General features: G+C 38.4%; 1 protein-coding gene across 4 annotated transcripts in view; it reads left to right on the top strand.

The window, feature by feature from the left end:
- LOC131526168 (thyroid hormone receptor beta) overlaps window positions 1-15,548 on the top strand; it is a 114,199-nt gene that overhangs the window by 57,347 nt on the left and 41,304 nt on the right. For all 4 annotated transcript variants that reach the window (XM_058754308.1, XM_058754310.1, XM_058754307.1 and 1 more), the window contains one exon: window positions 597-663. The gene's annotated coding sequence lies outside the window, so the exon portion shown is untranslated. The remainder of the gene's footprint in view (window positions 1-596; window positions 664-15,548) is intronic.

Genomic DNA, 15,548 nt, shown 5'->3' on the forward strand with positions numbered 1-15,548 from the left:
GGAAAACCGCATCTGGGAGGCTGGTTTCCTGAAACCCTGCGCTCTGCCATGGACATATCCTGCTATACAAACACAGACTTACCGATAACTGCGTGCTGGAGGTTGCATAATAGAGGCGTTATATATTACACTTTTGTTTTTGGCAGTGTCTGTGAAAGTATCATAAGGGTGAAGTGTGTGCATGCGTGTCTTACTTTAATGTGTAGACTTAACTCCAGTTAAGCCATTTGTTGGTTGACATTCAGAAGTGTAAACACTGGCTCTGCAGTACTTTCATAACATTCCTATGTTTGATTGTGTGGTCCGATGTGTCAGGTTGCTCTAGTCAGTGTCAAGTTGGTATACGTTTAGGGTGGGATTACATGTTTGTCTGAACCAAGGAGGTGTACAACACTGAGAGAGAGCTATCCATTATATCTGTATTATCACTGGCGCTTGTCCAGCAGGACACCACAGAGATAAAGAAAAAATACATTTAAGGAACAAATTGTGCAAATGGTAAATGGGTGGTTTGCGGTTGGTGATTATTAATTTGTTGTGTGTCTGGACAGATTGCTTAGCCATGTATTCTAATCACTCTCAACATTTCATTCTAGATTTTCATGTTGGGAGGGATTCGTGCAGCTCAGCCCTGGCAGGACTAAGCGTTCCCACGTCTTTCTGGTAAGAACAGATTTAACACATTTGTATAAAACTAAATGAAAGTTTTAATTTAGTCATAAATCAAAATTCAAGTTTTTTATATAATTAAACTAATGTAATAATCAACACTCACACAAACCTGAGTTGTATACAAGAATTTAAATTGCACATAACACAATTTTTATACTAATTCATTGTTGAAATATAAAATGAAAACAGTAATTGAACTTGTTTTCATAAAAGATTTATTCAAACATACTGTACATTACATAATGAAAACATCACTAACTGTTAAGTAAAAATATAATACATACTGTATGTAATATAGTTTCTGTATTTAGCAAAATGTTACTTTTTCTAGCTATGGACATTGAATGACTTTCCTGAGGTAAATGCAACATTTCATGACGTATTTATTGTTTGCGTTATTAACGTCTTTCCATGGTTGAAACACTGATGGAGTGTAACATATTTCAGTAAGTCCTATTACTTCTTTCAGTGTACCTTCTGATGTTCATTCATGTTCATTTCTTGCTACAATGAGAAAAAGAAGAATGATTTGAAAGCTGAGACTTTGCTTCATATGGAAAGTAACAAAGCACAAAGTGTATTGTGATTATTGAATTGTAGGCATGCTATAAATAATGTTTAGTGATTGTTCATGCCTGAAATAAAAACACCGTAGACTAAAAGATCTTGGTTCGTCAAAATTAAGAAAAAAAAAAGATATCTGATATCCTGTACCTCAATTGGGACATTCACAACAACAACAAAAAAAAGCCTATACTTTTTAAAATAAACAATTGGAAAAACAATTCTGGATGCTATGGGCTAAAAATCCTTTCTACAGATAACCAAATTACAAGCAATAGCAGAAAATAAACAATAGAACAAAGACACAAGTTCAATAAACAGTCCTTTTTCAGGTTTTTCTGCTCAGTCTAAAATAAATTTTCAGGTATGCTACAGAAATGTAATAATCAAATGTAAAATAACTGCATAGTCTTCACAGTATAAATTAAATATAGATTAATAATTTTTGACGTTACAAAGGTTATTTATTCAGGAGAAGTGAGCAATTGTATTTTTCTTTGACAGCGTTTGCTTTCACTTTAAGAACGAAAGCACAGATTTAATTTAGGCTACTGATACACATGCGTTTTCTCTCTCAACTGTTTACGTTAAGACATATGCCTAACCGACTTTTAACACGCATTTTGATGTAATCTCATCTGTATTTATTCATCCATGCACAAAAAAGCGGAAGAGAGCTCAGTTATTCGCGCGGTGTAGACGCGTGGCAGTCTGTGTGCGCGCGCTTCAGATGTGAGCGCAGAAAACTTCTCACACAGCGCTGGACTGTGTGACAACAATCGCGAGCATCTTTAATGCTCGCCTTGTGCCTCCAGGCAGTCCTTATATGGAGTCCTGATACATGAGTTTGAACGAGAATGAACGCGTTGGCGGTAATGCATAGACGGACATTATGTGAAAATGTGGACAGTGCTAAAATAAAAGTGCCTAATTATACTATAGATATCGATATTTTATGCATGGCATCGATGCATCGTGTCATCAGACATCGTATCGATGTATCAATCCATATCGATGAATCGTTACACCCCTAATGAGTATATCATTCAGTTAACCAATTCGTTCAAACGAGTCACTCAGAAACGAAGAGAGTAACTGTCTTTGTCACTGAATCATTGGTTAACTTGATTTGTTCAGAATTGTGGATTCATTCAGTAACAAAACAGTGCTGTGTTGCTCAGAGACACAGTGAGATTCTACAGTGGCTTTGACTGGAACTGTTTTAGTTGGTGAAATTGGTCAATGACAATACTGTGTCTAAAATGCAGCACAGTATTAAATTGTTGAAATCAATATCACATTTGCAATTGTGCTGGTATTTGGGGAAAAAAACAAAATAAAAAAAACCCAGCACTGTTGCACATGTGATATTGGTATTGATGACTATTTCATATGATATGAACATAGGACAAAAACCCATACAGGGGCTTTCTTTTGCCATTGGGGTATATGACTGCATTCTAATAGACTACATCACACAGTCATTCGTCATCCTGCATCATGTTCGTCAGAAACTGCATGCAGTGTAAGATGATGTACCGGTCTGGACGGAGCAGGGTGCATTAAATGTGAGAAATCAACAGCCTTAATTGTTACTACTGGCAGGTCATTTTATTCACTGGCCCCTGGTCAGCCACATTTTCTAAACATGTCCCATGAGCTATGTAATTTCAGTATAGATGTGGTGGATGTAAAATCTGTGTTTCTTAACTATGCTTTACTGCTAACCACTGAACAATAAAATGAGGCATCAATCAATACATGCATGCTTGATAGGTTTGTCCCTGCTGTGCATCACAATGCTTAGTCTTGAACCTAAAGTAAAAGCTTTTTCAGAAGACTCCAGTGTTGAAGAGTTTTTTTGTGATCAGGCCCCCTTTTTTTTGTGGTGGATAATAAAACTGGTGGAAACAAAAATAAATCAATTGAAGTAAAGACACAAGGCTTATGTTGAATAGACCATAATGTCATAGAGACTTGGGTCAGTAAGAAATGTCCAGACACAACATAATCACAACTGTATTGTGCTATAAACACCTTAACACCCTAGCAACCACCCATCCAAAAATATCAAAAAGAGTCATACTTATTGCACTCTTTTAAAACAATCCCTCAGTGAGGCAGTTTTCACTCGGAAATGCACTTCTGTGACTGCATTGTTTATATGTAATATATTCCACTGATCGGGTTTATTTTTCAAATTGGCAGACTCTCTTTTTTCACATAGGCAGCGTTTGTCCGCAGTGACATTAGAAACATGTAATATGATCAGGACAGAGAGGATATGCTAACAAAGTCAGGCGGTTTATTCTTTTATCAGACACATTCTTCTAATGAAAACACCATCTGTTGTCCTCGTTCACACCGCCGTTGCCATGTCAATGAGTCTATATTCAATAAAATCATTTCATCCTCGCTACCAAATTAACTAATAGCTTAGCGCATCCCATCAGCTGTTCAGATACACCTGTATTCCAACTCAAGAGTCAAGTGCTCTGTTTGAGGTCCTTTTGTTTCTGTAGAACAGTACTAACAAGAAAGTACCAGTAATAAATGCCATTATTTATTTTCACATATACAGTGTCAACATATTCTTTAAAGTAATTTGAAGTACAATGTAAATATGTTTTTGGTGAGAAATTAACAGCCATCACAAGCCAAATGCAGGTATTTCTTTGCAGCGGTAGGTACACTGAAAAAATAAACATTGAAATAATTTTCACTCAGAAATTGATAGTAAATATCGCAAATAATTGCAAAGAAATGGCAAGTAGCACATGTGAAATTTTGAAGTAGAAAACACATAGTGTTTTATTGTAAAACATACTACAATATTCTTGTTTTTATTTACTATAAGGCATAATTTTGTTTTACAGTGACTCAAATTTGCCTAAAGTAAAAATATGTAAATAAAGGTTACATGTCATGAAAATCTAACTTTTCAGTGGTTAAGTGCTATAATCGCATCCTCGGTGCGTCTACCAACCTAGAAAATGTGAAAAAGAACAACCCATATTGTTTTTTTGGTAAGCCTTTCCCTGCAAGCTTGTAAAAAAATTAGCCGCTTAGATTTCGCTCCCCCGTGATGTAGAAAAGGGATCTTATTATAATATTACCGCCCCTTAATCTGCAGGTTTCCACCAACGGCGCCGCCATTGTGTTTTCACAAGTGACAACGGTGCATTTGACCGTTTAAGCACAATAAGACATGAAAGAGTGCTTTTTGTGCGTGTGTTTCAGATGTGTGCGCTCAGAAAACAGTATATCAGAAGTTTAAACTGATATGGTTTAAAACGCATTATTTCAGCTTGATAGACATGATAATCAAAACCAAACGGATGTTTTTTTTTTTTTTTTTTAGCAAAGTATCTGAGGAACGAGCTGTAAAGGCACAGCCCTATTCTGGAAAAAGAGTCCGGGAGCAGCAGCTCATTTGAAGAGACATGCACAAAAACTGCCTGTTCCTGCTACCACTAAAAATAGGCATTTTCAAAATGATATAATAAATGATCTGTGGGGTATTTTGAACTGAAACTTCACAAACATATTCTGTGGACACCTGAGACGTATACTGTATTACATATTGTAAAAAAGGGTATAATAGGTCTCCTTTAAGTCAAGTCAAGTCAAGTCACCTTTATTTATATAGCGCTTTTACAATACAGATTGTGTCAAAGCACTTAACAGTATCAAATTGGAGGATAGAGTGTCAGTAATGTATAATGATAAGATTAAACACTCAATTTTCAGTTAAAGGCATTGCAAGTTGACGCCCTGTTTCAATCTGGCCTTTGAAAAGAAATGCTGTTGTTCATTAACATCAACATATCAGTGTTGAGGTTACAGAGAAAAGAAAAGCTGGTGACACATGTGTCTGATTCATTTAAAACATGCATTATGAGTTCAAAACTGGCACAAGTCCATCATTTTGTGTAGTGTGACCACAAATCTTCCTTCACCAACTTTTGCTATAGGTATTTGAACAAGGTAATTATTTAGTACCATAAGATACACATCAAACTAATATGGTGTTAATCTCTGATTTCATGACTGTCCAATGGTGCTGCTAAAGTGTTTTTTATAAGACTACAATTTACATCAATATCTCTTTTCTGATATTTTCCGCATTATGCTCCATAAACCCCTGCTCCCGTTGCACTGTTATGACTGGTCGTGTAAGGACAGTGAGGGCAGAGTGCAGCTCTTCATAGCATGAGTGTGTGTGCTTGTGTTCACACATGAGTTTTTCTGCATGGTTGCGCTCTCCTCAGATGGCCTTTCCCACGTTACAGCTCTGTGCCTCCGACACACACACACACACCGCCTCACGGGGAACAGATGGCATCATCATTGACAAAAACTGAGGCAGCATACTGCACTCTGACCAGCGATACATGTCTGTCCTGTGTGAAAACACAAGCCGAGGGGTCAGCAGCAGAGTTGGGTATAACGTGTTACTGTATTCTAATTGCTTTTCCTGGTAGCGCAGTAATGTAATGCGTTACATTTTAAATTTATGCAATTTGATTACAGTTACTAATGTCAATAATATTACGTTGCTTAAGTTACAAATGCAGTGTTAAAAATATGAAGTAAAAATCATGTTTTGTGCGTCAGTATGCCCTTTAATAAATCATCAGATATTGGGAGCTAAAATGTAGATTATTCCTACAACATTTAGATGCAATGACAGGTTGCTTATCATATTTCAAAATGTTGCACTCGATTTCACATATTTTAGTCTGGCATTATAGTTTGGGAAAAGTTCATAAAAAGAATGTGTACAAGTTTATGTCACAGTAACAGTAATATAAGTAAAAATAAATGACTCATCAGGATTAAGCCGCGTCGCATCGCATTCTTCTTCTGAGGTAAATTCAAGGCTTATTCCTCACAGCGCGTCTTCTGCCAAAAACGAAAAGTAGCCGAGATGAACTTGATGAATCTTTCTTTGTTTACACAGGTGAAGTGGGCGTTCATATATTCGCGCTTTGTTTCGCGTGGATGATTATCTTATAGCACGCGATGTGCCATGACCACATTATAGGTGACGGAGACTGAGAATGCAGAAAGCGCACCCTTGTGTTCTTTATTTTACAAAAAGAAAAGGTTTTGTTGATATTGCGCGTGTATACAAATAATACTTGTTACTTGAATAATAAATAATACTTAATTTTTCAGTCAGTATTAAATTAATGAAAGAACTATGAGTTTCACTTTGTAGTGTATTTTTTTAGGCTTGATTAAAGTAAACTTGAAAGTAAAGTTTTAAATGCAGTAATCAGAAATGTAATCAAATTACAATTTTAAAGAAGTAATTAGTAAATTGTAGTGAATTACTTTTTTGGAGTAACTTACACTGGTCAGCAGTGAGTACAGCAGACTGCCACACTTCAGTGTGTGCTTACACGACTCTTGTGACGTTAAATACAGCACAGGATATTATTATATGCTGCACATTCTGACCTCTGTGAGACTTAATGGAATACCTGAGGGGAAAAGAAAATTGTGTGCTCATTTGCACTCATGTTGTTCCAGTCCTGCATGTTTTGTCTGAAAAGGAGAAAGTGTGCAATTACAACCCAGGATCAATGGGAAAACATGCCTGAGACAACATTTCTGCAAAATGATATAATATCTCTTCTTGCACATTTCGCAGCGCTTTCAAAATGAAATGTCCAGTGAGTGTTTTTTTTTTTTCCTGAAGCAGATAAACATGAAAATGGCAGTGTTTTATTGCATTGGTTTTTGTATTTGTATTGAGGTAGTTTGGAAATAAAATGTCAATTGAGTGAAACTAAAAGGTTAATGCTGTATCACGTTTGAAAAGAACAATCTTCATACCTATAGTGTTAACAAAAGCAAAGGTGTGAAAAAATGATACAAATTTAGTCTTTAAGCTCCTGTATCAGGACTTAAACCCAAGGGTTTCACATTGCAATGCAGTGATGTACCAAGCAAGCTACTAAGCAAATTTACAGTGTTAGAAAAGCTGTACATGTGGAGCTGGTTATGTGACCACCAATGAAGAGACACCACTCCTGTCTGTTTTGGGCCAACTTCTAAATGGTATCGCTGGGACTTAGGTTTTGCTCAAAGGCAGGTGTTCTTTGTTCTTCCTCTCTTTCATTTTCCCTCTGGAGCCCAGAAGAGGGCAATCCAGGTCATTCTTGCTCTATTTGAATTATGTTCCCAATCCACATCCATCACCTTCTCTTAGTAATGGTGTCCATGCTTTCGTGCTTGCACTGCATGAGTAGTTGTTGGTTAGAGATGGATCCAGGACAGAATATTTGAAGAATTTCCTGGAGGGTCTGTATATGCAAAGTTTGGTACAGATGTTTTCTGTCATTCAGAGCTGAAAAGTAAGGTGTAAAGGCCACAGCATTGATGTAGTCTCACACATTTTTGACATTTTATATATGATAGTCGATGATAGTCCGTCTGGCTATAAACTGCATCGTGGTCCTAGCTGGTCCTGGCTTGAAGTGTTCATAGTGGCTATAAGGATCTATGCTGAGCACTTTGAGGTCTTCAGTGAGGATCTGTCGCGAGGGCTTGTGTAATTGCCATGGTTTTCACCCAAATTTAATAGCAGTGTTCTGATTGTTTCTGGATGTAGGTCGACCATCTGGTATGGATACGAACCAGATCTGGCTGACTATGGTAACCTCAGATTAAGGATGAGACAAACAGACTAATATAAGCATAGATGCTATTCCTCTTTCGAACTAACAAGTGAATTTGGTGTCGTTGATGGGCAGTGTTCCCGGTTGAAGTTCATGAAGTCAAGATCTTCCGGTGTTAAAAAGAGAGTGGTGATGGTGATGTTGAAGAGCGATCATGATGTTACGCCTCCTTGCCGGACTCCTGTCTTCACATGCAAAGTATGAAACAACAATCACAACAACAGTTACAAAGAGAAGTTGCTGTAAAACCTTTTGATAAAAAGAGCAATCTGTTTTGTTAGACTGTTCCTGGGGATGTGGTCACAATCCCTCTCGAAGTGCAAGAAACTGATTTAAAGTCAACTCTGCCACTCTGTGCAATTCAATGTTTCGCAAGGTGAAGATCTGCTCAACACAACCTCTTCTTTCCTGAATGCCTGTTCCTTCCTTAGTTTTTTGTCTACGATTTCTGAGATTTGGTGAATGAACAATAATCTTTGCAAAATCATTGATTTTGGGTGATGCTGCAACTGCTCTTGCAGTTACTCGGGTCACTTTACTTCGAAATCTTCACAATGATCCCATAAGTCCAGTCATCTGGTATCATCTTTTATTCTCATATGGCTTCAAATAGTGCTCATAGTATCTTGACTGTAGATTCTGCTTTGAAAAACTGTATTGAGCTTGTCCTATCAAGGTGTTGTTTTTTTTTTTTTTTTTTTTTTTTTTGAGGAATCTGATGGTTGAGACAATCTCTTCTTTCTCTGTTGGGACTATATTAACATCTAGATCAATCTCTGCTTTTTGTCTGTCAGCCTTTTTACCTAGGATTTTACTAAAGTGCTTTGCCCATTGAGTATCCGGTTCTGCTTCTGATGTAAGAAATCACCCCTGCTTGTCTGTGATTGGAACATCAGTAGTTTCACTTTGTCGGTCCCGTGATTAGTAGTAAATCGCCATCACCTGCTTTCAGATGGAGCAGCATTCACTACATATTGCATAGCTTGTTACTGAACTACGGTTCTATCGCGTTCGTAATCGCGGATGAATCGCCTGCAGTAATGAACACGATATTGCATAGCTTGCCAGTGAACTACGGCTCTGTGTAGTTAATGCCGCTCCATCTGAAAGCAGGTGATGGCGATTTACTACTAATTACAGGACTGGCTTTACTGACGAGATGTGCATGACAATCGCAAGCGATTAATTGCGCAGCCCTAGTTCCACTATACTTTCACAGGCTACAGTGGGAAAAAAAAAAAATTTGATCCCCTGCTGATTTTGTACGTTTGCCCACTGACAAAGAAATGATCAGTCTATAATTTTAATGGTAGGTTTATTTGAACAGTGAGAGACAGAATAACAAAAAAATCCAGAAAAACGCTTTTCAAAAAAGTTATAAATTGATTTTCATTTTAATGAGTCAGTTGGCCACCAGGTTTGCACACATCTCAGCAGGGATTTTGTCCCACTCGTCTTTGCAGAGCCTCTCCAAGTCATTAAGGTTTCGAGGCTGACGTTTGGCAACTTGAACCTTCAGCTCCCTCCACAGATTTTCTATGGGAAGGCCACTCCAGGACCTTTATGTGCTTCTTTTTGAGCCACTCCTTTGTTGCCTTGGCCGTGTGTTTTGGGTCATTGTCATGCTGGAATATCCATCCACGACCCATTTTCAATGCCCTGGCCCTGGCGGTTGTCCCCATCCATCGTCCCTTTGATGCGGTGCAGTTGTCCTGTCCCCTTAGCAGAAAAACACCCCCAAAGCATGTTTTCACCTCCATGTTTGACGGTGGGGATGGTGTTCTTGGGGTCATAGGTAGAGGTCGACCGATTAATCGGCACCGATAGTTGATTGCCACAACTACCGGTTATCGGCAAAAATCCATGGCGATAGTTTTCCGGTTTGCAACCGTTGCCGGAATGGCTGAGAAGGGTCCGCTGCCATTATACAGTACGAGAGCGGCCTCTAGAGGCGGAAATCACTGACAGCATGTGTTGTTTATTTTGACACGTGACACTGCGCGCTGCACAGGGCGGGAAACTCCAGACGCGCATTTAAATGCAGCCGACAGAAAAGCCTGCCGCGGAACAGAGCGCCATTCACATAGTTTTCTATTAAATTACATTATATTTGTCCCAAATCGTTGTGAATGTATATAATGACTTCACCCTAGGCTATAAATTATGTATTGTGCATTTTTCAGCAAAACGTTTGTCTTTCTGTGGCTCTAATAAAGTCGGTATGCTTCATGTAGAGAGCTGTAATAGATCGCGCGTTCTCTTTCCACTTGCTCTGTTTTTTTAAACACCGAACTTCAAACTCATTTATGCCACATTGTTCATTCCTGAAGCAAACTTATGTCCGTTTGGTGATTTAAATAAATTGTTTTAGACCGCCACTTGATTTGAACGCAAAGCGTCTGGTGTGTGTGTGCGTGTGTGTGAGAGATACCTCTGAGTTCTCCTAGACGCAGCGCTGCGCGACTAACTTTTTTTTTTTTTTTTGATTAGATAATTATCAAGTGTTAAAAAAATAGAAGCAAGTAAAGTGTGTGAGTACACATACAATATCCATATGTATGTAATTTTAATGCTATGGCCTTGTGTAGATATTTAAACATGGCCATCTTTAAGCATGACTGTTGAAATTAAATGCTAACATTTAACAATAAAAGTCCATTCGTAGCATTAATGAAAACTGTAGAAGTATTGTTCCTTGTTAGAGTGTTTTCATTTCAACATTCACTATTAGCTACTAATAGGCTATATTTTTACATTTTAATTCTTTTAACATTAGCAAATTATGAAATAACTTTAATGATCAATATAGTACAGAGTCCTGCACGGGTCCTTTTTGATAAACCCGCACCCGCCCCGCACCCGCAGTAGTTAACCGAATACCTGACCCGTTATCCGACAGCAACACTAATTTAGTTCGGACCCGACCCGACCCGACCCGTTTGACATAAAAACCGCGACCCGAACCGCACCCGCATTAAATCTACATAAGGCGGAAAAAACGCCTTTATTTTATTTTTAATGTAACAAGCAATTAACAAGTCATTCTGAGTTAATGCGTTAATGTTTAAAAATTAATAATTAACATTTAACACACGCAGCCCAACAAGTTAACAGAGAGAGAGAAAGCAACATTATAGGCTGCATAAAAATATGTAGGACTGGCAGCAGTGTCGAGAGAGAGACTGAGAGAGAGAGAGCGCGCACAACATCCAACGTGTAAAAACAATATAAAACTATTGCGTATGTGACCAATCTATTTTAAACAGGTCTAAAAGGCTAGCTGTCAATCAATGTCAATACAGCTGTCGATTGGCTACAGTGCTCAGTGTTTGCAAATCCCGCTGTAGAAGCCCGGTTTTCAGACAGAGCGCGCGAACACAAGCACGGGACAATTTGAAAGAAAGGAGCTGCTTATCAGCGTGTACTGGATTAAGTCGAAATAGTCTTGGTTATAATTGTACCCGCAACCCGCCCGTGCCTGTCACCAGTCCGACCCGCACCGCACCCGACACGTCAATATTATTCCACCCGTTACGTCAATTTTTGCGGTTCACCCGTCGGGTACCCGCCCGCGTGCAGGACTCTGATATAGTAAATAATATTAATATTTTTATTCATTTACAAAGTATGGTTCAGTACTGTTGCTGCTTTTTTTTTTTTTTTTTAAATAGTAAAGCACTAGTTCTCTTTCAGTATCCATTTTGAAAACTATCGGTTGATTAATCGGTATCGGCCAGTGTGGTCCAACCTAGCTATCGGTATCGGTAAAATCCACTATCGGTCGACCTCTAGTCATAGGCAGAATTCCTCCTCCTCCAAACACGGCGAGTTGAGTTGATGCCAAAGAGCTGGATTTTGGTCTCATCTGACCACAACACTTTCACCCAGTTCTCCTCTGAATCATTGGCAAACTTCAGAGGGGCCTGTACAAAAGACCCCCCTGCTTTCTTGAGCAGGGGCACCTTGCGGGCGCTGCAGGATTTCAGTCCTTCATAGCGTACTGTGTTACCAGTTGTTTTCTTGGTGACTATGGTCCCAGCTGCCTTGAGATTATTGACAAGATCCTCCCGTGTAGTTCTGGGCTGATTCCTCACTGTTCTCATGATCATTGAAACTCCACGAGGTGAGATCTTGCACGGAGCCCCAGTCCGAGGGAGATTGACAGTTATTTTGTGTTTCTTCCATTTGCGAATAATCGCACCAACTGTTGTGACCTTCTCACCAAGCTGCTTGGGGATGGTCTTGTAGTCCATTCCAGCCTTGTGTAGGTCTACAATCTTGTCCCTGACATCCTTGGACAGCTCTTTGGTCTTGGCCACGGTGGAGAGTTTGGAATCTGATTGATTGATTGCTTCTGGACAGGTTGTCTTTTATACAGGTAACAAACTGAGATTAGGAGCACTCCCTTTAACTCAGCTTCTAATCTCAGCTCCTTACCTGTATAAAAGACACCTGGGAGCCAGAAATCTTGCTGATTGATAGGGGATCAAGTACTTATTTCACTCATTAAAATGCAAATTAATTTATAACTTTTTTGAAATGCATTTTCTGGATTTTTTTTGTTGTCATTCTGTCTCTCATTGTTCAAATAAACCTACCATTAACATTATAGACTGATCATTTCTTTGTCAGTGGGCAAGCGTACAAAATCAGCAGGGGATCAAATTATTTTTTCCTCCACTGTATCTTGGTGATCTTATACACCTTGCCTTGTTCCCATTTGTCAGCTGCTGCTTTGCTTGGTTTGTAATATTGTCCATGTAGGAACGCATGTCTGGTCTTGCCATTTTTTTTCATTGTTTGATCAGCTTTCTAATGGCATGCTTCACTGGTTTCAGAATTTGCTACTTCGATCTGGTCTCACACCTTCACTGGCTGCATGAGGTTCTCAGTATCTGCTAGAGTCTGGAATGTGCAAGGAACCATATGTAAATAATTTTGTTTGAAAAAATGTAATAAAAAATAAATAAAAATAAATAATTAAAAGAAAATTGTACTGTATTGGTTCTTTTTGGGTTCGTTTCTGGAGAACCATGTTTTCCAGCGAGCCTATGTGGTGGAATTACTACATCAATCAACCAAAAAAAGCATGTTTTTTCCAGTTCGTCTGAAGTCAGTGCTCTTCTGCATACCTTCTCAATCAGCTTGTGACAGTCTAGCCATTCTCTTTTGACCTCTGGCATCAACAAAGCATTTTAATTTCATTTTGAGCTGCTGCTCACTGTATATTTACTCACCAGCTTGGAGGTCTGGTACACTTGCATTATATGGACTTGCAAAGATGGATTATATTTCTGCAAATCTTTCTTTGTGCTCATCTGAAGTAAGAAAGTCGTAGACATTTAGGACAGCATGAGGGTAATTGAGTAAATGATGAAAGAGTTTTCATTTTTAGGTGGAGTATTCCTTTAATTACTTAATAAATAGCTTGGGAAAGGCACTACATGAATAAAACTGCATCTTAATAAATCTTTTTTTTTATTACAACACCCCACAATTATAAGTTTCTCGTTGTGACTTGTATGGGACATACCAAATATGTGTTTTCACATTTGTTCTCCATTGCTCTAATATGGGAATAACATACGGCACTGAATCAAGTTGGTGAACCCTTCTGAACCAGTGGATTTTGCCACGTTTTTGATTCAAAAGCAAATTTATACTGTGCGTCTGAGTTGATGTTCCCAACTCTGACATTGAACTCACAGGTCTGTTGTTCACCTGCTGTGTGTGTATGTCTTTGCTTGCCTCTGTTTTAGTGAAGAAGTTCCAGTTTGGCCCTGTGGCTCTTCCAAGAAAATCTGTCATAAAACGTTTGTGTTTTGGGCTTTAAAGTCATGACGATGAGTTCTCTGAACTGCAAACCAAGCACACACAGAGAGATCATCGAGGGCCCTTGAAAGGGATTAGTTGAATTTGATTCATGTCTCATAATATTTGTATCTGGCAGTGTTGCTGTGTGTCTGCGTGGCACGTGTATCTCACTGTCCTGTGAGCTTTGTATTAGTGTTTGAACCAAGTCCAGGTCCAGTTATTTATTTGTCTCTGTATTCATTCAGTGACGTGCATGTGAGGCCGGCAATGACAGGATTTTTGAAGCCATACTGATGAACGCAGACTTTTTTTTTTCTTTCTTTTTTTTTAAATGGTCTGCATCAAGTTCAGTATAGACATGTTAACGTTAACAGAGCCACTGAGTCAGATCTCAGACTGAGCTCTAAATGCTTTTTGATCAAAGTCATTTGGCCTCGTTTAGAGGAAGTTAACTCTTTCTGTAGACCAGCAGATGGTCTGGACATGAAACCTTTTGTGATTCAAAGCTCAAGTGTTGCTTTGAGGGTTGAGGAAAAAAAAAATCTGAATTTAAGAATTGGATCCCTTTCAATTAACAGGCCGTAATTAGGGCCCAAACACCATTTGGTAGCATTTTTGTTGCATTTTGGTTTATTTTGGCTCATTTTGTTCATCAAGCCCCCATTGATTTCCAACCATGGTCTACACACACATAAACATGCATGCAGTTGTGTACACACATTGCAGCATGGCCTCTGAAATGCTGGTGGAACATAAATGTAGTATTAGTTTTAATTACACTTTAATAAAATTTTCGGAAACACTTTAAGTTTTTGAACATCTGTGTTAAATTAAGGGGTTAGTAAAACACTGCACGAGAGACTGACCTCAATACACATGCAAAATAACCTATAGGATTCTGAAGGCGTTTCAAATACAAATTTGGAGGAAACTTGCTGAATGCAAAGCAAAATGCATATATCCAACATGTTGATAATGAAGCCTCTGTGAGAAATGTCTAGGCACTCTATTCACCAAACACTAATTTTGCAATTCAAGTAAATGCAAATTGATTAAACAAAATTAGTACTACTAATTGCAGGTCGCACAGCACAAAACCCAGACTGTAGGCAAGTTTGGACTGTTTTGCAGAATACAGCTAATCACCACAATCTGGTGTAATTTATTACTGTATTACAGATATCCTTATTAAATTAAATTCTGTTTTAAACGCCAGTCTTTTTGTGGTGGTAAAAGCACAATGCGTCAAGTACATTTGCATAGAAGGCCGTTTACTCAAAAAATGTGAAGCGGTGCTGTTATGTTGCAGCTGGTGAAAGCAACTGTATGTAAGGTATTTTTAAGGATTCAACTTGTTTGTTTCGTGGTGACTTATAATAAGGTGAATGGCTTCTTTTTTTGCCAATGCTGTGCCCCAAACATCTGTTCTGGGAACATGTAAGTTTGATGAGCTGTAAAGCAATCCGTGGAAAGGGCAGATTGCTTTATGGCAGAAACAATTGCAAAACGAACAGCTCTCCACTGTAATTTCCACATAGATATATTTACGTGAATTTCACTTACTTAGTAGTAGGGTGCTTCAATGTTGCAAAAATGCACAAGATATATATACAGCGGGTAAAATAAATATTGAACACATCACCGTTTTTCCCAGTAAATATATTTCTAAAGGTGCTGTTGACTTGAATTTTTCACCAGATGTCTGTAACAACTCAAGTAATCCACACATACAAATAAGATCAGAAATTAGGTTATGTGTAATAAAATGGAATGACACAGGGAAAAAGTATTGAACGACTGAAATGTATG

Source organism: Onychostoma macrolepis, chromosome 19 (genome assembly GCF_012432095.1).
Source record: "Onychostoma macrolepis isolate SWU-2019 chromosome 19, ASM1243209v1, whole genome shotgun sequence".
NCBI classification, from domain to species: domain Eukaryota; kingdom Metazoa; phylum Chordata; class Actinopteri; order Cypriniformes; family Cyprinidae; genus Onychostoma; species Onychostoma macrolepis.